The 25,620-nt window shown below is 30.6% G+C and overlaps 1 protein-coding gene across 1 annotated transcript in view; it reads left to right on the top strand.

Moving 5' to 3' along the window:
* Positions 1 to 25,620, top strand: part of LOC126735075 (neuroligin-1-like) — a 545,354-nt gene that overhangs the window by 406,870 nt on the left and 112,864 nt on the right. The window lies entirely within an intron of this gene.

Below are 25,620 nucleotides of genomic sequence, written 5' to 3' on the forward strand. Positions count from 1 at the left end.
AATCTAAAAATCATTACATCATTTAATTTCATCTTGATACTAGAAATGTTAATTCAATGTCAATATTGGGATTCTAGAAGAATGGAGAATTACTTTGATTTAAATTGTTTCCTTCTGTCATATACAGGGTGTTCGTAGTTAGCAATCATATTTCAATTATAAATCAATTAAGAATTTTAATTATAAATCTCCGTCCGCTTATTTATTTCTGGAAAAAAAGGCATCATCTTACCAGCTATTTCAACAAGTCAAAAGTGGATCGCAAAAAATGATTTTAAAACAGGCATTGATAAAGATATTCAAGTTTTTTTACAGCAAAAGGCCCAGGCAATGACAAAAAAAGAAAAAAACATGTCTTGTAGCATTTGATGGAATAAGTTTGAAAGAAAATTTGGAATTTAATAAAAAATTAGATTTAATAGAGGAGTTTGAGGACTTGGGCCCTTTTGGTAGGACTCAAAATAAAGTCAACCACGCTCTCGTTTTTTCCATGAGAGGAATATATTCTTCCTGGAAATTTCCACTAGGATATTTTTTTTCAAAAAATGCAGTCTGTAAAGAAAACTTAAAAAATATTATTTTGTACGTTCTAACTATTCTAGGCAAAATGAGCTTTTTACCACTGGCCACGGTTTGTGATCAGGGTACCAATAAAAGAGGCGCAATGAAATTGTTGGGTGTTACGGCAGAAAAGCCTTACTTTTATTTAAAAGAAAAAAAGATTATTTCTTTATATGATGTCCCTCATCTTTTCAAAAGCGTCAGGTATAACTGGCAGTCTTCAATAAGGTTTGAATTTTAAATAAAAGTATCTACTTTGATGTTATTAAAAAAATATATGAAATTGACAAAGCATCTCAATCAGCCAGAATGCTTCCAAAAATAACAGATAATCATATAAATCCTGACGCCTTTGAAAGGATGTCCTGCAAATTGGCACTACAATTATTCTCAATTACTATGGCTGCAGCTGTAAAGACATCCGTTTAAAAATCTATAGTTGATGAAAAAATTGGTACTAGTACCTCAAATTTTGTAACCATCATGAACAATTTATTTGATGCTCTTAAAAGCAAACGATTTTATACTAAAAATTATTATAACTGTGGAGTGAGTTTTCAAAAATTCATTAGTTATAGATGTTTTGCAAATGGTAAACAGGTTTTTGAATCCATAATAAAAGTTAGCGAGGTTTTAAATAAAAAAACACAATTAAAAGAAATATCCAAAAGTAAGCCACCATGTTTTAAAGGGTTAGTTCAAATTATAAATGCCATAGAAATCCTTTATGCAGACCAAAAAAAAGAAAATAACAATTTTTTATTAACTAACAGATTAAACCAAGATTTTTTGGAAAATTTCTTTTCCTTAGCTCGACAAAGCGCTGGCTGGAATCCAACGGCCAGATCTTTTCGATTATTTTTTAGAATTAAAAGTGTAACAGATTTACTAACTCCTTCAAAATTATCCATTTGTGAGAATGATGTCGACAAAGAATTAATTTTAAATAATATCCCTAAAAAAGAGGCACACCAAACGACATCGAAAAATAATATTGAAATTTTAGATTCCGAAAAAATTAATGACATTCCAACAGTTAAAAGCAAAGAGCCCATTATCAAACACCATGCTTTGGAAGAGTGTGCAAATTCATATGCCGGATACTTAGTTAAGAAAGTTTTGGAAAAATTTAATTGCAAAAATTGTGCCTCTATTTTAAAATCTGATTCTTATTTAACCGATCCATCCAAAATATTTATACTAAATAAGAATTACAATGGCCACGAAAACAACTATCTGATAAGTCCTTCTACAGATGTTACCAATCTTATAGAAAAATGTATGTACATTTTTGCAAACGAGTTTGAAAAAATTAAACATCAGGAATTTGTGGGTACCAAAATAAAAAACAAAATTATAACTAAAAATATGAAGTGGTTGGGACCATGTGATCATAGTTGTTACGAGCATAAGGTATTTTTGTTAACAAAACTTGTATATATTAATTTATATAAATTTTGTAAATAAAACCGAAAAAATTTGCACAATAAAACCCAAAAAATAAAAAATTTAAAACATAAATAATAAATAAAAAACAATAAATTATACAGCGCATTTCAGGTTAAAGGCACAAACTTTAACGGCAACTATTAGGTCTTACAAAAAGAAAAGAAATTTACATTAACCTAGGCTCAGAGATGGTTCGATTTAAAAGTACAGGCATGTTAAAAGGAAAAATAATTTTAATTGGACAAAAAAAACGATACACTGATTTTTTTTTTTAATTAAAAATTATTTCCGTAATCTCCAGTTATTTTCTAACAAAAATTACATTCTGGCTTTATTCTGCCAGCCAAACTGTTTTTGACTAAAAATAATAATTTATAATTTGCATTTTCCGAGCATAAAAATGTAAATGTATATCCGTTCGGCGGTCATTTTTATACAAAACAAACTCATTAAGATTACGAAATAATGTTTATGTTTTAAGGGCATTTGTGAATTATAATTTTTATATCGTTTTTTGTAAGTTCAATTAAAATATACACTTTTTCGCTACGCTGCGTATTTCTAAAAGAAACAATTTTCAGATCTACGTAGCTATTCACCTTACTACCTTATACTATCTTATACTACCTTAAATCACCCTATACAATTACATTTAATAATTTAATATAGTTCGGTGCCAATTACTGTTTCTATGACATATTATTAACCTATTGTATACTTTCTTTAGTAAAATATTACACAAAACTTGTTTATTTTTTAAGTTTTTATTCGATTTTTAGTTTTAAGTGTAGTTCTTAGCTTTAAAAATATTTTCGTAACGCATGCCAAAGTAATAGTAAATAAAATGTTAGGTAGGTTGTTAATAAATATAAAACAAAATTCGCTTTCTTTGATTCAGCATATCGCCCTTACGTCTTTACTTAATATAAAATGATCACTTACTTAAATTTTGAACACTTACTAAACCACCATGCTAAAAGATTTATTGTGCCTCTTCTGTTTTTTTGCCCATAAGTTTGTATTAAATAGGTAGTAATTTATAGTTTTGTATGTATTATAATGTGCTTTTATATACCTCCTATTCTAAGAAACTATACACGATATATAATTTTGTTTTTATTTTGTAAATACTCCATGTACTTTATTGAAATATATACAAATGTTTTTCTTACACAAGCTTTTTGTATTAAATGCGGATTTATTATAATTGCGTTAGCTAGTTATATCTGTACTGTAGTACTGTTATATCTGTACGGTAGTACTGTATATAATAATATGCATATAGATTAAGTTATAGGTTAAGTTAGTGCCTGAATGTAATATGTGCAAAGCCATAAAAAAAACAAAGTTACTGTCATAATGGTTCGTTAAGTGAACAATCTCTTGCAGGATATTTTTAGTTTAAAGACCATTGTACAAATAACCTTCTTCTGCTGAATTGCCATTTCATTGGCTCTAGCACAGTTACCTCAAGCCAAAATAACGAAGTTAAGGTACAGATGTGGATGTTTTAATATAGCAGTAGAAAATGAATATCAATTCTATTTTAAAGCAATACAAAGTAATGATACGAAATACTTTTAAGGGCATAAACTATTTGATATGACCGTGTAAGTCCAGAATAAAAAAAAAACATCCATAATTTTGTGATATATGTCGGCGCAATGGATTTTCACCAAATCTCACCAGGATACTTTTATTTAGATCATTTAAGAAATATAAAATTAACTCAGTTTGGTCTTGATCGAGTATAAGAACATTTTTAGTACAGTAGTTTTTTACGTTATTAACGGCCACACTTACAGTTTTACTAAGACTGGCACTACAGAGCGACAGATAACAGAGGATATAATTTACAAAAACTACGAACAATATTAGTCCTAGCAAGCTGCCCTGAGGAACCCTACTAGACAAGACTATATTGCAAATCTTGTTGAAGTTTAGAAGGAAAGTTAAATTACAATTGGTGAGATGATCAGCGGTATACATGGTTGAGCAACTGACTTTACATAATCTTTCATAGGAAATAAAACAGATTAATTTACGCAGATTTAGTTAACTCTTTCAAAATAAACATTCGTCATTTGAGTTTTTAAAAGCACACTTATTATATTAAAAAAACCGTACAAGTTTATATCCAAAATAGAAACCAAATTGAAACTTGCTAGTATTTTATCAGAATGTCAGCTATATAAATCCGATTTGCCGTTTACCAGAAATATTTCTTATGAAATGTTTCCTTCCTTCGATGGTTTTATAGTTCTCAACAAAATTGCAGTAAGCCAGGAAAATAGAATTTCTCCTCTTTGGTAGGAGCCTTTGTCATATTGTCAATACAGCATATACATTTATTTGTTTGACATTTAAATTGCAGAGACTCGTAAAATTGGATATAGCAAAGAACTCTGGCGTAATAAAGTAACAATGAAAAAATACAAAAAAAAATTAAAAAAATGATTTCACGGCATTGCTATTAAAAAATTTCCAGAATCTCTTCGAGAACATTTATGAGTTTCCTGCTGAAGGTGGAAATTCTTTTTTGGGGAAATTAAGCCGGGAGCAGGGAAATAAGGGAGACATAAATATTTTGCTTTCCATAGAAGCCTGGCTAAAGAGGTAGACAAGGTTAATCACATAATCGATTTAACAGCGAACGGTGAAAGCGTGGATAAGGGTATTGTACTTAAGTTGAGACTTGGGGTCGTAAGTAAAATCCTTATTGGCTTGAGGCTTAAATTAATGCCGTTTTTTGTCGTAATTATCGTTGTTTTTATAATAATTTGTTTCTTAGGAACCATAATAAAATGTACTTTTTTTAAGCTGACAAACGGAGCCTGTTGTGATCAAATATTTAAAAAAATTTGAAAACAAAAACAGCATAATTTAAAGATTTAATTAATAAGCTTATAAACAGCTGAAAACTAGAAAAGAAATTAAATAAGTTATTAAGGTTCGTATTGCTTTAGAAACCTTTCATATTTTTTTTAATTTTTCAATTAGCCTTAATATGGTTTTAATTTTGAACCTATTGCTTATAAGAAAACCATAATTTTTCGTTTAAGCTTTATTTTTATTTCAGTTGCTATGATAAGGGATAAAAGAGTAGCCATTTTAATACAAGAAACATAATGCTGAAGAATCAATAGTTTTTCTCAGATTGTTTTGGTTTTTTATGTTATTTATCATCTTTTTGTAGTTCTTCTCGTTCACTTTTTGCATTTATTTGTTAATTTGTTAGTAATATTTTAAAGTTTAAATAACCTACCTACTGCTTTTGAATATCGTCACTTTGCCAGGTTTAAAGCTCATGTTTATTTATACTTTGTTTTCTATGTTGAGCATGTATAAAAAAAACTAAATTTTATGAAAGCCAATTTTAATTTTAATCAGTATCAAAATTATCTTTTTTTTTAATGTGAGAAATTGATCTTTTTTTTTTGTTATATGGTTTATATTTTATAAAAAAAATATTAATGTTAATCTTATCTGTCCTGTTTTTTAAGTAATTTATTTGTTTAGTAATATATATCCTGTTTTTATTTAAAAAGGGTATTTTTAAATTAAAAAGTGATATAAACTTTATTTTCATGTATAATTACTATTTTCTTTTACACTTTTTTCTTTACTTTTTAGATTTTATATTGGTTTACAAAAAGGTTTATTTAGAATTTTTATTTAATTGTCTTTTTATTTCCTCCTAACCTTCTTTAGCGAAATATGTAAAAAAAATATACCCTGGAGCGTATATCTGATACCAAGTTTAAACCTTTTATCCCTAATGATGGATACCACTGTGTCCGAAACATGTCGGGAATTTTAAAAAGCTGAATGCTTATTAAATAAGTGGAGGAAGACTAAAGGATTTTCATTTTACCTTAAAAAAATGTTTGTTTTGAAGTAAATCGTTACGGTACTTCAATATAATGAATAGTGAAAAAAATTAATTAACACATTTACTAAATAAATTTTTAAACTTATTTCATGATTCTTATATATAATTCTTTAATTAACTTTTTTTATTTTTTTATTTAAATTTTTATTGGATCTTAAAGATAATTTTAATTAATTTTTATAAAATTTAAATAGTTTTTAGTTTTTTTAAAGAGCTATAAAGATGTTTTTTTTTTGGTGGAAATTACTTCAACGAATAAATAAATAATAGAATAAAATACATCTTTACCTGTATTTTATACTATTATTTATTTATTCGTTTAGGATAATATTCTCATGTTATAATTAAAGAAAAGAACACTTTAATATTTATTTAAAAGTAACTTATATATAATAACTAAGCCTACTCAGATCAACAAGATATACAATGAAAAACTATACAAACAAAAAAAATACATTTTTGGAAAATGTATGTCATTTTACCATTTACTTTCAAATCAAAAACCATTTGTTAAATACATTTTTGAGATTAATTTTACGACGTTTTAGCTTTAGCTACCACCATCAATCTCTGACAAACTCCAACTGAAAATCAGCTAGAAACAAGGAAAAAAAAACAAAAATTTAAATAAGCTAATATTTATTATATAATTTTATGATAAGATTTAGGTGGTTGATTATTATTATTATTTTTTTTTTTAATTTTTGATTGCATTAAACCAACTTTAGGTCTCCATTTTTGCAATATTTTATATTAAGATTTTAATTTTGTTTTAGTTATTTTGATCGGTGCTTAATATTGAAAATTCTATAGCCTGTCTCGGCTTAATTTTGTGTTTCATCTTATTTAACATTTTTTTAAAAACTTTTTGTCTTATTCATTTTTTATATTTTGCCATTATTCGTTAGTTTTTTAGTATCTTCCAAGATTTAAATAACATAAATGTTGTCATTAATTGAGTTTTATAGCTCAATTTTAATTATGTTTTTTTGTCAATTTTAAAAGTTTACTTATACCTTGTTTTTATGCTTTTCTAGTTTTTTTTTGTTAGTTTTTTTAAGCTTTTAGAATTCTTATTAGGGTGAAGTGGGGTAAATGTAATCATGGCGCAAATGTAATCAAGCCCTATGATTTTTTTATAACGTTTTGGAACATATTTTCTTCGAAATTCGAAAATATGACCCTTTTTATACCCATTTTACTTTTTATTAACCTTTTAGTTCCAGTTTCAAAGATTTCCCTTTTTTTTGTACTTTGACATTTATAATAATTTTTTTAATGCCTTTTAGGAATTTTAATTCCCTATTACTACTGGTAATATTAGTATTTAGTTGTAATATATTGCTCCCTTAGGTAATTTTCGACAAGGATGTTGATGCTGCGATTTGATTTTCGATACTTCGATACGAACAAAAAATGTATGCCAGCGATTATATTTACCCCATAGAAATACGCATATGGGGTAAGTGTAATCACTAAGACTGGGGTAAATGTAATCACTGACGACATTTGCCCCAGCCTTCTCCTTTTTGAGTTTTTAGGTTATAACCTATCATTTTCTCTATTGTTACAGGCTAAGACTAATATCGAAGAAATAGTGTAAATACTTACCAAAGACTTTAATAATTGTAAACAGAGTATGGAAATCTTTAAAATAGGACCGATCTAAGACTAGTTTATACAGTTCCTAGTGAGTTCCTTCAAAATGGTGAGAGTGTATAAAAGAAAAGAAACAAGACCCTTCTTACAGTGCTGAACTTTTAAAAGATGCGATCAGAAACATTCAAGAAAATCGTATCAGTATTCGTGGTACTGCCCAGAGGTATCAAATCCCATTTTCCACTCTTCAAAAACACCTACGAGGAACCCGAGGATCAAAAAGTACGTCCAAAGGAAGACCCACCGCAATACCTGCAGCTGATGAAGAAAAATTAGTGAATGCCATAAAGATCATGGAGAAGTGGGGTTGGCGGCTCAGCAGAAAGGAAATCTTAGAATTGGTGGGAAAGTATGTCACGAAAAATAATATAAAAACCCCATTTAAAGATGGAATACCTGGCGAGGATTGGTTCTTATCCTTTAAAAAAAGGCACAGGCTATCTTTAAAAAAACCACAAGGACTGGAGTATGCCAGAAAAAAAGCCAATGATTCATTTGTGATTGAACAATATTTTGACATGTTAAAAGCAACCTTAGAAAATAACGACCTGCAAAATAAGCCTTCTCAGATTTATAACATCGACGAAACTAGCTTTACGCTCGATCCAAGTAAAACTAAAATTGTGGGTCACAAAAATACCCCTGCTTCAAGTATAACCACCGGGCCTGGAAGAGAGAGTACAAAAGTTCTCATGGGTGGCAACGCCAATGGGATAAACTGCTTCCATTAATTGTTTTTAAGGGAAAAAATCTATGGAGTACCTGGCCGGCTCCCAAGGAATCTACCTTTCCAGGTATTTCTTATGCTGCATCACCAAATGGTTGGATGGAAACCGAAATCTTTGTAAACTATTTTACAAAAACTTTTACTCGCAACGTTGTACCTAAAAGACCAATCCTGCTTTTGTATGATTGACATTCAACGCACTTAGACCCAAAACTTATGGAGGCGGCTGTCGAAAATGATATAATTGTACTTAAATTACCTCCACACTCTAGCCACCTATTGCAACCCATGGACCTAGCGGTCTTTAAGAGCCTTAAGTCACGGTGGGATTCCAAATTAGCGGAGTACCAAAGAAAACATGTGGGTGGTAAAATACCAAAGAAAGATTTTTCGGTACTTGTGAGCATAATTTGGAAAGAGACAGATCCAGCTTTACTGACATCGAGCTTTCGTAGAGGAGGAATATGCCAATTTAATAGATCTGTCATCGACCGCTCTAAATATGATCCAGAAGCTCTACGAAGATATGAAGAACGTTTGAGAAATCCCCAACCTGCCACAGAACAACCTCTTAATGAACCCAGCACAAGCAGCCATGAAGAGCCATCGAGAGAGAAACCAACCACGCAGCAGCTAGCATCAGAACCGCGACCAGAACCAATAGGAGAGCCAAGTAGACCAGTACTAATAGCAGCACCAAGTAGCGGTTCTGTATCATTTAAAGAATTGTTGCTGGAAACAGTGAGGCAATCGCCCCGCCCTAACGAAAAAGAAAGAAGAAAAACGGTAGCTCCGAGAGCTGAAATTATAACAGCAAAAGAAAACAGAGAACAAAAGAAAAAGGCTGAGCAAGAAAAAGAAGATGAAAGAATAGCGAAAGATAAAGCAAAGAAAGCGAAAGAATTAGCAAAGAAAATAAAGAAGGAATCAAAAAAAAAACAGCAAAACATATTAATGAGAGCTCTTCAGATGAAGACGAACCGCAAATTTTAAGTGATAGTGATTTCGACAACGTCACCTTTGAGACTTATGCAAAAAGGTTAGAGGAAGATGAAGAAGCATTAAAACAAGACGAATTGTTTCTCAAAGGGGTAGAAAACCTTAACATTGGAAACTGGGTTTTAGTCTCATTTAAAGGAAAGAAAAGTATACTTTTCTATGCTGGTCAAATAGCAACGCTTGATGAAGAATCGCAACCTACCATTAAGTTTAAAAAAAAAATCAAACCGAAACGCGCATAGTTCAGTGTTTCACCGGCCTGAACAAGAGGACCATCACTTAGTGGCTGCATCAGATATAGAGCGAGTTCTACCAGAACCCACTTTAGGGCAAAGAGAAGAACTAACTTTTCCAGTATCTTTTACCTCATATAACGTTAAATAAATAAAAAAAAACATGTCACAGCCTGTTTTGCTCAACTTACCTACGTAATATACTTTTCAGAAAATCTTTGAGTTTTGTTCCCTATCATTGTTCCACGAAAAAAGATCATAACTTCCTTATACATTAAGATATGTATCAAGCTATTTTTTTTAACCCAGAATTTTTCATACTATAGTACACTTGCCCTAGAGCCATATGGCAGTTAGGAGCCCTGAGTACACTTGCCCCAGAAAATGTGTAATCAGTCGACATATTTTTTTTATTTTGGTTTATAAAAAAAAAGCAGACAAAAAAAATAAATATGACATTGATTTAACAAAGAAATAAGCTCTGTGCCTACTAAAAATTAACTCGATTTTTTTTTTGTTTTTTTTGTTATGAAATTTTAAATTGCCACTATCATTTTTTTGATTATACTTACCCCACTTCACCCTAATTAAAAATCAAATCTTTAGAATATTTATATTATTGCCTTCCTTATTTTGTATTAGCTTATTTGGCAAAAATGAGTTATTGCCAAGGTTTTGTTTACTTAGGTACACATTAAATGGGCAAAGGTAGAGAAGGAGCTTTTCTTGAATAAAAAAAATCCTCAGTGTCAATATTGACGTTGTATTTTAATTGCAGTTTTTTTGAGCATAACAGTATTAGTTACTTCACCTCTATATCGTTACCTTATTACTTTTCTTTCAGAATGCAGGACAGGACAGCTCGACTCTCTAAAGTACCAAAATTATTAATAGTCATTTATCTTAAAATGAAACCATGAACACCGTAAAACTTAAATACATAAAAAAATATGAGTCTCGATATCTAAAAACCCAGAATACTAAAAATATTAAATTAAATGATTAACAGTCTATAAACCCCAAATAACCAATAATTAAAAGTTATCTAAGGACGAAACTTAAAAAAGGTGGTTAATTGACTGGAAGACGCTACCAATGACGAACCGATCCGACCAAATAGGTTTTTAAAGAACTTTAATTAAAAGAAAGAATGAGTAATTAAAGAGATTGGAATCTGGACGCCTAATGCGGTTACCGAATTTGCCATTATATTTTTATCCATTGTCTCGAGATTATGATTAAGTCTGCTGAATAACGAAAGAATAAGTCTTATAATGAGTTTGGTGTTTTTTTGCTGTTTTTTTCAATTTTTTAACTTTAAAGTTAAAGCTGTTATAAAAGATTGTATCCTTTGAATTTAAAATGATTTTTGAATTAAATGTTAGGGAACTTATATAGGGTAAAATTGTACGAGAAGAATATTTATTCCAATTTTTAGGTATGTTCTTTTTGTTCTTGAGGTACAGATTTGGCACCAAATGTAAAAAAAAATATTTTTTCTAATTTGAATTTAATTTCCATAATTAAAAATTTTATTTTGATAGAGGCTGATAAAAGTGTCAAACTATTTTAATAAGAAAATTCATATGTTTTTAATGTTCAATGTTTGAGACCTGTGACTTGGAGTTTAATTTATTACTATTTAATTCAAGGAGGTCGCATTGAGAAAAAATAGACTATTTCTTCAAATTTCAAAATAATTTTTAAACTTATTTTCTGATAGTATAAATTTTAATAGATCTACTTAGCAGCTTTTTAATAGTCGCTTTCAATGGAATTAATTTAAGCAATTTAATGAAAACCTCTTTGGTATATGTTAAAATTTGGTAATAATTATCAAAGATAAAATCCATAATAGACATTTCCAATATAAAGTATCTATAATTTTTATCATGAGAATTTTCCAAAATGTTAATTTTAGGTTCTAATAAATAAATTTCTTCTTCAGAACCTGATTTTTTTTTACTGCTGTCTTGTTGCTGCTTTGAATTTTTTTAATACATGAAATTTTCTCTATATTTTCGGGCTAAAAGAATAAATTGAGCAAGAATAATATCTTTTGTAATACCGATGATGAGTACTTGTCATGGACTATTCATCGGTGAAATGAAAGGACTTTAGGGTCATTTAATAACAAAAAAAACATTATTTTTGGCTTGAGAAATAAACTGGCATGGACTTCTTTAGAAGGTAATTTGCTCATCTATATTTCTGCATTGTTTTTAATACATTAGCCACGTTTTTGACATCATGATCAAATGGATCCATAATTTTCCCTTTAAGTATTTTTTCCAAGTGCTGACTTTGATAGCCCAACAAGTAGGATTTTTCTTTTAATTTGCACAGAATAAACCTAACCTAACTAGTTTTCGTTCCATCAAGAAAAAAAAAAGATTTTGTTAGTATCTCTAATATCATTTCTAACATTCTGGATACATCTGGTCTTTCAGATTATAAATGCCAAGCTATACACTTTGACATAGTATATCGCTCGGTAGTAATGAAGTAAACTCTAGATCAAAAAGTTTTTAGATCAGGTTCAAAAAATAGGTTACAAAGGTTCTCTCACATTCTCTCTTTATGGATATGACTTTTTCGACGGCATAGATTTATCAACAGACAGAAAGTTCTTGTAAAAGCATGTCTGAACTGTTTTCCAGGGCAAAATAGATTTATTCAAATTAAGTAGAATGGTTTACTGACGATTTTTGACAGATGAGGAAGAAGTTGCACTTCTTAGAGTTTTGTAATACTCCTAACACTCCACAAAAACGATCCAAATAAGGTTTGTAATATTGTTGAGTTTAGAGATCAATATAATAGTATTAACCATATCATATGCAACAGATACAAAGGTAAGAGTAATAAGAGTTGCAATGTTTGCTGTGGCCGTATTAATAATTCCTTAATAGGTCCCTTTATATTTCAGCAACACTTAAATAGAAAGAGTGCTGTTTATGTGTACTCACGAAATCGTTTTCCGGGTTTTCTGCTAAAGCACTATGTAAGTTCCAATGTTTTACAAGCAGTAATTAATTGATCTCGTCAATATCTATATTGCGCTGAACCTACCTTAAACAACTTTATTGCAAGTTCCATTTTAAATTCTTCTTCTTTCAGCAACCCTTTACAGTCCACTCCTGGACATAGGTCTCCCCTATATTCTTCCATGTTTCGTTGTTCTGTGCCAGTTGGTGCCATCTGTTGCCCGTCCAGTGTCAGTGTAAACAGCTTTGGGGAGATGGTGTCCCCTTGTCTTACTCCTCTTTTTATTTGAATTTTATTTGTTTCTATCTCTTCCGAGATTTTAACGGTGATTTTCGCATTTTCGTATATGTGTTTGAGAAGCTGCTTGTATCGAGAGTCAATTCTTGCATTGTTAATGGCCTTAATAATAGCCAACAACTCTACGGAGTCAAAAGCTTTGTCATAGTCAACAAATGCGAGGTGTAGTGGTTCATTGTGCTCGTTGCATTTTTTTATTATAGTGCGAACGGATTGTATGTGTTCTATTGTGCTATGACCTTTTCGAAAGCCAGCTTGTTCCGGGGGCTGATAGGCATCTAGTTTAGCTGTAAGCCTATATGTTACTATCTTTGTCGGAAGTTTGTACGGTGGGGGAGTAAGCTAATAGGTCGATAGTTGTCGATTCTCAACCTATCTACTTTTTTGTACTGTAAAATCACCTGGCCCTTTTGCCATGCTTGGGGTATCACGCCTTCTGTCATATATTTATCAAGAAAAATTATTATTGCTTCTACAGTAGTTCTTCCCCCAAGTTTTATCATTTCAGCTGTAGTTTCATCTTCTCCTGGTGCTTTACCGTTTTTCATTTAAAACAATGCTAGTTCTACTTCTTCTCTGGTGATGTCAGGTAGATCTTCGGAGCCTACATTGAGAATCGTTTCATCAACTCCGATTGCTTGTTTTTGGTTGTCTTCTGTGTACAGTGTGCTGTAGAAATTTTCCACGATATCCATTAAATTTTTACTGTCCTCTTTGACGTTTCCGTTTGCGTCCCTTAGTTGATGTATTTGGAGGCGTCCATTATTATTACGTCAAAGTCAAAGTCAAAAAAGTTTATTACCAAAAAAATAGTTATAAATATAATTAGCTACATGAGAAAATAAAATTGACAATTTTTGGTAAAAGGAACTGCTTCGTGATTATATAAAACCGATAGCGCAATTTGCGTGAAACAGGCCTTGAAAACATTATAAATAAACACAAAAAAAAATCCTAATTAACCTAAAAAAGAACAAAACTAAAACTAAAAAGGGTAGAAACAAAAAATGGCAAAGCAATTTGGCTGGCATACGATGGAAGGTAACAAGAATAGACAAAAAAGAACCACAAAAGAAAGGTTGGACAGGCCAGCTTATCTTTGGTCTTAGTTGATTTTGCAGTTTATACTACTATGTATCTACTACTAGTCATACTACTAGGCATCTCGTTCGGAGTCGAGAAGAATTTGCTTAACCTTGGTGTAAAAATTATTAAATGACAAATCTTTAATATTATTTGGCAAGTTATTCCACATTGTAACTCCGACAACCGAAAATGACTTGTGGAAGTTACTTATTCTATGTTGAGGTATCCTAAAATTTCCAACTATACGAGTATTGTGTAAATGCGAGAGAGTAGTAAATAACTTATTTAAATAAGGGGGTTGACCCGAATTTAATATTTTATATATAAAGGCATATATGTGTAATTTTCTTTTCCTTTCCATATTTAAAATAGAATTTATGTTTAAATAAGGTGTGATATGCTCCCGATAGGCAGCGCTATAAGAAAATCTTATACAGCTATTTTGCAATTTTTGTATAGATCTAGAAAGCTCAGATGTTTTAGAATTAGAATATACGATATCACCGTAGTCGAGTAAGGAGAGAATGAGGCTATTGCAGAGATAATATTTGGTTTTACTCTTTAAGACATTTTTAAATCTGTACAGATTTCGAAGACGCATATAGCCTATATTTAATTTGTTCTTAATGTGTGTCTCAAAACAAAAGTTAGAATCTAAAGTCAATCCTAATATTTTCACTTCATTGACAACTGGAATTTTTTCTCCATTAATCTCAATATTTATACTTTCATATAAGTGTCTCAGAATTCCTGACTTACAGCAATATAAAATGATGTTAGATTTAGCAGAGTTAATTTTTAAGTTATGCTCATTGGAAAAATTAACTATGTTTAGTATATCCGATTTAATTTTTTGCTTAGAAATATTAAAATTTAAAAAATTTAATGGCATGTATATTTGAGAATCATCAGCATATTGTTGTAATTTACAATGTTCAATACAGTTAGGCATATCCGCAACATAAATCGAAAATAACAGAGGTCCCAATATGGAGCCCTGAGGAACACCAACTTTCAAGTCAAGATACCTTGAGTGCTCCAAACTTCCATTGTTGGTTTTTAATAACACCGAATTTGATCTATTTTTAAGATAGGAATCAAAAAAAGAAATTGTAGATTCGGAACAACCAAAATATCTTAACTTTGCAAGGACGTGTTTTACGTGTTTTAAGTACTTTCATGTTTTTGTTGTTTTCGATGGTCGTTGTTATCATTTCTGTGTTGTATTGCCTTAAATCTACCCTTGTTTTCATTTTTATCAATTTGTTAATTTCGTTGTATTTATGAGTCCGTTTCTCCAAGTTTCTTCTCTTGGCCATGAGTTCTCTAGTTTCCTTTTTTATTTTTGAATTATTTTTCTTGGTAGTGGCACATATCTTTTTGGCTGTCGTTCTAATGTCAGTACTTATTCTGTTTTCTAGGTCGTTTATATTCAAGCTGTTCAGTGCTTCTTTATTAGACAATTTCTTGCTGAATTCAGCTTGGAATTTTTGGCGGTTTTTCTGGATTGTTTTTAATGTGGGAAATGGTTGTATTTTGATTAGCTTATTTTGTTCACTCTTCACGGTTATTTATATTTTAGCTCTTACCAACCTGTGATCGCTACCAGTATCAAAGCGATTTAGGGCCGAAACGTCTTTTATAGTGAGCTTTTTATTAGTTAGTACATAGTCGATCTCGTTTTTCGTATTTGAGTTCGGGCTTCTCCATGTCCAACGTCTCTTTTCTGATTTTTTGAAGAAGGAGTTCATACAGTACATACTTTCTTTTTGGAGATAATTGATCACTCTTTCTCCTCGTCTCCTCGTTCGTTGGTACGACCCAGTCCGAATTTACCCACATATTGATTTTCGTTTCCCGCTGGTACTCCTAGTTTAGCATTAAAATCGCCAATAATGTATTTGTAGTGTGCTGTTTCTATTGTCAGCGCTTGTAAAATGTCATCGTAGATATCATTTAAAATTAGCATAAACTAATGGGCTGATAAGTGCATAAATACTGGTGGAATTCATTTTAAAAATTAGCTATAACAACTTTTTGGTGTTTTTTTTACTCATATTGTGTTCGTATTGTTTATTTTATTTATAAAAACCTAAAAAATAAAAAAGACGGAAAAATATTTTCTATTTTATTTAAGGCCTTTAACGTAAATTTTTTAATATTTTTCAGGTTTCTGCGGCTAACTACAATACCTAAAAGGTATGACTAAAAGAAAATTTAAAATATTATTGAAAATGTATTTAAAAACCTGGAGAAAACTTATTCAATTGGCTGAAATAAAATTTAAAATTTCTCTAAAGATCTGGAATTTAAAAAACATGAAAACTTACTAAGAATACTTGAAAATCATGAAAAATTGTTTGCAATACCTAGAGATATAGGTAAATATATAAAACGCCTTGAACAAAATAAATAAAAAATAATTTTTCCTTCATTCCAGACATATTAGGTCAATTTTTATGCCTTCGAGGCATTATAAATTATATTTCATGTCATATATTTCATACTTCTGGCTTATTTGCATTTAAAGTGAAAAACTACCTAAAAAAACAATCTAAATGCCTAAAACGAAACAAATTTTTAAATACCTAAAGTCTAAAAAAAATATCTGGAATGATACAAAAAATATAATTACACTCTCTGGAAGATACAAAAAATTACATCAACCGCCTGGAATAATAACTTTAGGTATCTGGAAGGAGCTTAAGATAAATTTAATTGATTTGATGTTGTTTTAGTAACCCAGTTAAATTGTTTTGAGTTTTAAGGGTTAAATTGGATGTGAGATCAATTAAAATCCAAGCTGTTCAAATCTTTTTTCTTTCTTTGCCGACAAAACATTGTAGTATAGTAGAAAATAGTCAAAAGTCTTAATTTTACTTTTGAAGACAATTACTTTCAATATCACGCTACTCTCTACACGCAAACTTCTGGACTTGGAATGGGAAATTGTTTATCATCAGTATGTGCAGATATTGTTTTGCAAACTTGACAAGATTCTCTAATTATTAAATTGCCATTTAAAAATCCGTTTGATAAAAGATATGTTAAGGATATATAACAGTTATTTCGAAAAATCAATATTTAACCATTCTAACCGAATTTAACAATAATAATCACAAGAGGACAAACGACAGAGGAAGAAACAAGAGGACGAAGCCTACATTTTTAGAGCGATACATTAGTTATTTTTCTTTGCACCCTCTAAAGGAAAAAAATTAATATATTTAAGGAATTAAAATATAAATCTTTTGTACTAGCATCTAAATATTGTCACAATTCACATTTAGAATACATTAGAAAAAATACTTTTACATAATAATTACCTGATTTCACTATAAAAAAATACTCTGTGAACCTAACAGCGTAAACAGTACACGGTAATCATCGACAAACAATAAGAAAATATTTAACAAATTACCATACGTACAAATACTAAAAACTAAAAAAGGCTATAGACAAATAATCAACTTTGAATAACAAACAAATAAAAGTCTCTCAAAATGTTGCAACATCAAGTTAAAAGCAAAAACAGAGAACTCATTAAAATCAAAGATAATTTATTACATTTCGTGTGACGAATGTACTAAAAGATAATAAGAATGCTATATAGGATAAACCTCACGATACTTAAAAGAATAAAATTAGAGGTATATCAGAATAATTTTGATCAAAAATAAACTCGACTGCTTTAGTAAAACACAGACAAGAAAGAGGACATAGTTTCGACTTTAAAAGTGTATCGATTCTCGACTAACAAACTAACTACAAAAAAAGAATTATCTCAGAAATGATTTATATAAAAAAAAAAACAATTTTGTTCAATCGAAAATTTAAGAGGTCTAAATATCTCCAAAACCTTTACACTCTGTTTTAATGAAGGTACTGAAATCGATGATCATTAACAGCTTAAAAATAAAAATAGCAAGGATACCTATGTTTTTAATGTCAAAAGCATGTAAATCTGTGTTTTTGCGGAATATCTTATCAACATATTTCAGAAAAGCAGTGGTTATATCGGTCTACCGCCCTATATTTGTATTTTCTATTCTGTCCAAAGTGATAGCAGTCAGATTTCCTCGTACTTTAAGAAAAACAACTTGTCCTTAGGTAGAAATGAAGTACTGTCCAGGCTATTCTGGACCTGCTGAAATAGATTACAGATGATTTTGAGTGCAAATAAAACCTATTTCAAGTTTTTTGTTTCAAGCAACGCCTTTGAATATGTCTCCCATGATATCCTATTAAAAAAATTACTTTCTAAATTTCTAAACCTGACAGTATTGAAATAATTAAATTCTATCTCAAAGAAAGAATACAATATATCAGACTAGGAGAATCAGTTTTGGCAGATACATTGGTGAATCTTGAGGACTTACAGGAGTCAGGTTTCGGCTCTATCTTTCTCCTAATATTCATTGACGATCTCCCCTTAAGTGATCTAGAGTCTGAATATACTCAGTTTGCTAATGATTTCATTATGAGCACTCAGAATATTTTTTTTGTAGTAGCAGAGCAAAAGGCATTGGGAGCACAGAAGATAGCATGGATTGATGCAAACAAACTATCACTAATTCAAGACAAAATTTAGAAAGTTGTGTTTGCTTTCAGAGAAGTTCCTAGTAATCATATACAGGATTACTCCGTAAGATTGTCAGGCTTTCACCTGGACTCATAATTAAAGTGGAATGTACACATTAGTAAAATATATGGAAGACTGAGCAGTACAGTTTTTTTTTTGAAAAGTTTGCTGGCTCAATTTAACTGGATATTCTTAGAAGTACATAACATGTGCTTCTCCACTCCTTTATGCATTACGGCATTATAGCATGGAGACAATATAATATGGACAATATTACCCACAGAGTTTTTGCTATACAAGGAAAGGTAGAATATTTTGGTAAATCTTCAACAATTTTAGAATTTTGACTCTATTTGTGACTTATCTTTTTGCTTGTCTTATCCATTTGAAGAAAAGCGAGAAAAGCTTTCCTTGGTTCTTTTATTTTCGTTCCTTCTATTCAAGTTTATGTGTAAACCTTAACCTTAATATAATATAATAATAATCTAAAAACATGTCAATTTTCCTCCTTTTTTTAGGTCCCTGCTGATATATAATCTTGCACCGACATCTAAGTCGAAAATTTAATAATTTAGATCCTTACTCAATTTAAAGAAAACCTTAGTAGCTTTTATTAGGTCCAAAATAATAAAGCAATTGATGCTTTCCCTGTCAAAGGCTTTTTTAAAGTCAAAATAGATTACGTCAGTTGCCTTATTATCATCAACGGCTTATGTCCATTTTTCCAAGTTTCTAAGAAGCTTGTTAAAGTGGATATTTTTAGAGAAAATCCTTATGGCAACTTCGTTATGTTCGTTGCAAATGATTATTGATATGTGATCAATGATTGTAAAAATGTACTAACAAGAAATAGGTGAATTAATTGTTATAGTGCAATGATTTTGATGACCTAGAGAAGCCTTTATTGACTGCAAATTGGCTTACTAAAGTAAGCCACCATAAGAAGATCTTTATTTATTTTAAGTAATTTTATCCCATTCGAGTCCAATTGATGACATTCTGGAGTTAAAAAATAAGGTAAAAAAATGTATATCATCACTATGCTAATATTCAACAGTTTTCACAGTTAATTAAGTTATTGTTAATATAAGTAAATGACATATAATGTTTTATAAAGGATTAAAATCTTTTATATCCCTATATAACTGCTTAATTATCTGCTTGCACAAGTGCTTTTAAAAAAAAATATTGCGATGCACAAAATCAACGTACAAACGTACTGTTTAAATATAGATAACGTTTACGAGGTACGAAATGGCGTAAAATCCTAATTCGCACTCTATATTTAATAACGGTTACCACCGGCAGGAAGAAAGAAAATTTCATATTAAATTCCATCAGGCTGACAAGAACTAACCTCAAGATAAAAGTGGGAGATAAAGCGAGTTCATTTAGCGGCTTAGAAACAACGGATGGAAACAAAAGAAAACGGCGGTGGTGGGGAAACCGCGACGTTTTCTAGCGTACCTGGAAAATGAGGAAAACCATTCGGGAAATGCGCTCAACTGCAAATGAAATCTTTAAAACGCGGCTCTTAATGCGATTGTACGGCGCTCGTGGGAACGTTTTACTTAAAAACTAAAATTTTCGCTTTTTTTAGCTATTGCAGCTACTATATATTCTTGTGAAGATTAAAAATTATAGCGAGCTTTCCGTGAATTGTTCAGACCTTTTTATCTTTTTTTAGGTCAATATTAGCCCGCATTAGTTAATAGGATTAACGGGATAAATAGTTTGGGAAGGAAAGATAAGTCACATGGATAATGCGACGATGAAGTCAAAGGAACAGACTAAAAAAGGAAAACAACTATAGATGAAAGTAAAGTTAGGGACTCAAAAAGAATACAATAAATGCGTCAACGTTGAAAAAGCACTGTCAAGAGAGTAAAGTAACTTTAACCCAGTAAGCACTTATTTTCCTGGGGACGTACTATATAGGTCGCAAATGTCCTGCGTTGGATGGCTCAAATAAAGATACCGTGAGACATATCTTGGTATGATTGTCAAATTTAGAATATTCGTGGGATCTCTCCTGGATATTTATATTTATATCCCTAATTAAATAAAAATTATTAGATATTCTAAATATATTTATATTTTCTTTTTTTTTAATCTTGAATGTTAGTCAATTAGTAATCGCCAATAAACATTTAGCTTTTTAGATATTTTATGTTTTTTCTTAAATTATTAATAAAAAAGTGAAATTGAAAGACTAGTATATTTATAAATGGTACAACAAACATGCAAGAAATAGGCTCCATAAAGCATTTTCTTCTACTGTAATTTCCCTAAGAACAGTACAATTTCAACTAATTTTAAGCTCCTGCTATTACTTTTAACTAAAATTCAAATTTGGCGCCTTATTGAGTCGTTTCCATTTAGTTCTATTCTGCGACAATGAGAGATCGCTACTACTACGGGACGTTCAGTTCATTGCGCTGTTGTGACCGATGTGGTCCATTCTTCATTTTCTTTTTGGATTTGGGAAGTTTGATCCCTAGCGGCAACTACATGCTATTTTGTATCAATTGACTTTTGGCTATGAGTTTTGCTTTTCTCGCTATATCGGTGTTTTGAGGTCGCGACGGTAAATAAGGCTAATATTAGAAAGATGCGAGATCTTTCTGTCAAAGAACTTCTTTTAACCGTGAAGTTAACGCTAGAACTCAAAAACTTATTGAATTTATTGAACCTTGCCACTCCTTACTAGGTTCATATGAAGTTAATTCTCAAAAACTACCTTTTACCCATTTTTTATATCCTACTTTATTACTTATTATTATTTTTATTTATATATTTTAATAATTTATTATTTATTACTTTATTATTATTTCTTATATGTATTTCAGATTTACCAGGTCTTGTTGAAGATGCTGAAATACATGCGTATGCTGATGACACTCAATACATACTTTATTTTGACTCTGGTTAAGTTTGATAACGTGGCTGATACTATTAACGCTGATTTAAACCTAATAAATCAATTTTCAAAACAGCATAACCTTGTCATTAATCTTAGTAAAACAAAAATGGTTTTGTTTTCAAACCGAGAATTACATAAAAATATAATAGAAACTGTTCACATTCAACTGGATAACGAAACTATCCAGTTTTCTGATACTATGAAGGTTTTGGGACTGAAAATGCACAATTCTTTAAGGTTTAAGGAACATATTAATACTCTTCTGCAGAGGTGTTATTTACGCATGCGTATGCTTTATGGCAATAAACACATTTTAAATTTTAAAACTAGGAAAAAACTCGTAGGGGCTCTTGTTTTATTTATTTTAAATGACTGCCTTTTAGTTTATTATTCAGGCTTAGACCAAGTAAATCATTACCGCCTGCAACACGTTACTTGCTGTAGATTTATTTTTAACCTGGGAAAGTTTGTCATTACGTATCAGACTCTATATTTCAGTTGAAGTGGTAAACCTAAATATCTTTTTGAAAAGTTAATACCAAGAAACCAGGTTTACACTTGAAATATTAAATATAATATCTTGACCATGTCGCACCATTCTACGGCTCTGTTCCAGCAATCTTTTGCTTGTAATACCGTTAAGTTTTTTAATACTTATAAACCAATATTTAATATTTCGTTAAATGTGTATAGAAAATAAAATGTGTATAGACTTTTGTTTTTAAATCAATCCAAAATATAGTCTAGTTTTCTCGAAATTATTATTATTAATATTATTGTTATTATTATTATTTATCCTAGTACTGCCTGAAAAAAATACAGAACTATTATGCTTAATTTTATCATCAATTTAGTCACTTTTTATTAGTCACTCTATAAAAGATCCCGAGGAAGATCCTAATGTATTGTAAAACACAAGACGTACTCGAGTAAAGTTCTAACGGTTATTTAGGTAAACTCACTAATAGCCAGGATTCCCAGTTTGTTATGGTTTATATTTAGCTATAGTTTAGGTTTAATGAAAATAATAATGAAATGTAGTTTACTTAGTAGATGCCAGTTCAAATTTGTACGAAAGCACATGTAACAATAATTAGTGCACAGCATAAGGAAGATGCAGTTAGTAGATCTATGTCCAAAACATTTACAAACAATGTTGCTTCCAGTTATAGCTGGAAGAGCAAGAAAGGGAAGAAATGCCTTAAATGTTTACAAATTTGTGAGGTAGTAATTGGTAACTTTAAAATGTAGACATTTTTGCCAGGTTTCAAAAAATAAAGGTGATACTGAAACGGGAAAAATAACAATTATGACTATGTATTATATTTATTTAAAAGTAATTTTTCTTAAAATGTATCCATCTGTTTCTTTTCTCTCCTCGTTCTACTTTAAATTCTTCTGCCATCCCATGGTATCGTATAAATATCCCTAAAAAGGTAAATATTGTTGTCTTATATGCATCCACTCTATAGCCAATAAGTCCCCTAGACTGTTATAATACTAAATAGATTCTCTATCTGATCAAGTTGGAATAATGCCATTTCTGGCTCGTACTATTCCAAAAGCACGTCCCTGAGACGTCCCATAGACTTCATGGTCCACATGATTGGGACGTCCAAGGGACCGAATTAGTGGGAAGTAAGCGCATAGTGAAGTACGTTAGAGATTAGAATAAAAATAAAGTTCAATACAATAAAGGTGTCAATGTTAAAAAAGGATTGTCAAGAGGAATTTAAGTAATTGGACAGTGAAGTATAATAAAGATCAATTTTAGAACCTGTGGTTTTTATGGAATATATGCGTAAGCTGCACTAATGATTGAAAATATGTTGCATATCTTTTGCAGATGGTGACTATCATTAAAGAATGAATACTGAACTGACAGAGCCATGACATTTTCTTTTTCGCAATTTTTCTCCTAGAAACGTATCATCAATTTTTCACTAAGAGACCAAACGAAAACAAAACAAAGGTAAAAAACATAAAGTCACGGTCTCATCAAATCCATATAATTTTTTAAAGCTACACGTGTTTCGCTCCTATCGGAGCATCATCAGGCCTAGACCTACACAGATCACATTACAACTCTGGACCTGATGATGCTCCGATAGGAGCGAAACACGTGTAGCTTTAAAAAATTATATGGATTTTATGAGACCGTGACTTTGTGTTTGTTACCTTTGTTTTATTTTCCTCCTGCCTTCGATAATTAATAGTAAGAAGTTGTATTTTTTATTGTGCATAATATGTTGACGTTTGAGTTGACGTTCTCTATTTATTATCTTTAAAACTTTTTCGTTTTTTACTTTAGCCGTCCTTGGGATCTTGATAATTCTGCGATACACCCATATTTCAAATGCTTCTTATATGTTAATTTATTAATCAAATTTGTCTTAAGTTTTGCCTTTAAATTGCCCCACTTCCTATTCTGCAATCAGATGTTGATGCAGAGACCTGTATTACATTGAGATCGACTGGTTTAGCTAATAGGAGAGGAAGTTCACAATAGAAGGCATAACTTTTGTCGGATAGTAGTAGGGTAACACCCTTTTCATGTTTTATATCTTGATTGCCTGAGTAATAGAAGATGCCATTTACCACAGGACATATCCCGAATTAAACAAGTCAGAATATCAATCTTTAATCTTTCTCTTTTCTGTTGAAGATTGGTAAATTTATCGGCTTCAAACAAGCTTCGAGTGTTCCGTGCTGATCTTTAAAGTAAAACGTACGTCTCCGACGTGTAATATTCAAACCTGTTATCCTCCGGAGATTTGAGTAGGGAACTATTTATACCTCCAAAAAATTTTAAGCTAGACATGTTTTATATATGGCTGGAATATGTTAGCTCAATCTAGAGTAGGTTTTATTTTAAAGACATTGAACTGACCAAAACAGGACAGAGGTGCATAAGCAGAATACCTAAAAAATCTACTCATGATAGACATGATAGATCCGATAAATATTATATACCTACATTTAAACCTTATATATTTTATAAAACCAGCATTATGAATCCATATAGTAGATTACAACGATACTGTTTTACATTTTTGGACAAAATTATTAGAGACAGAAGAACAAAAGTTTGCCCGCATTGTAACGCGACCCATGGGAGAAATTTCAACCGCCTCCGTCGCCGAGCCTCGACCAATTTCCGGGCCAGAAGCGCAAATTATGTAAAACGACCTGCCAGACTGGCGAAACTGTTATATTTTAAGCGTTTTTGATGTCTTGAGGTTTCCGTCTGCTACGGAAATAATATCACATTTTTACGCTTTAAGCTGGCGTCATTTTTTAAACATACAGGACACGTGATTTTATTTAAAAGCATAACTTAAATGTCTACGGTTGATTATTATCTATAAGATATTAATTCTAAACCCATATATGCATAATTATATCTGAAACATTAGGGTCCATGTCCAAGAAAGCAGACAAAAATAAAACAAGCTTTTGAGATGTGTGTATTCCGCTGCATGTTAAGAGTATTCTGGGTTGAACATCGAACAAATGTATCAGTACTATAACAACTTAAAGTAAAAGATAGACTGCCTAATTAAATACAGCAGAGATATTTGCAGTATTTTGGACACATTGCCAGAAGAATTACAGGTACGGTAGAAAAACTGATCATCGAGGGCAGAGTTGAAGGAAAAAGACCTAGGAGAAGATTTTCAAGCCGTTTGGTGAATCAAACGAAAATACTGAATAAACAACGGTTACATGAAGCCAAATAACTAGCCCCAGACAGAAGTATAGAAGGAAATAATATAACAATTATAAAAAATTTATATCACCTAAAAGAGATTAGGACTGAAGAGGATTGATTCTTAGCAAAAATTAAAAAATTTATATACTGAAAATATGCCCATGAGAAAAGTTTTAGGCTGTTGGATTTGCTAATAAATGCTGCTTATATCACAAAAAAAACTGTAATTTCCTCCTAGAATGAAAAAGAAAATGAAAAGAATAAAAAAGAGACTTTATATTTTAAGCATTCTTCATATCTGGAGGTTTGCGTTAGCCGCGAAAATATTATTACTTGTTTTAAACTCGAGTAAGAATCATTTTTAAACCACACAGAATACATGATATTCAATAAATGCATAACCTAAATGGACATGACTTATCAATATTTTTAATACTTCTGAAGATAAATTTAATGAGTTTGTATAAGGCAAAATATTTACGGTTATAAGGAAACTTTTAGGCAATTGTATT

Source organism: Anthonomus grandis, chromosome 4, assembly GCF_022605725.1.
Source record: "Anthonomus grandis grandis chromosome 4, icAntGran1.3, whole genome shotgun sequence".
Classification (NCBI taxonomy): domain Eukaryota; kingdom Metazoa; phylum Arthropoda; class Insecta; order Coleoptera; family Curculionidae; genus Anthonomus; species Anthonomus grandis.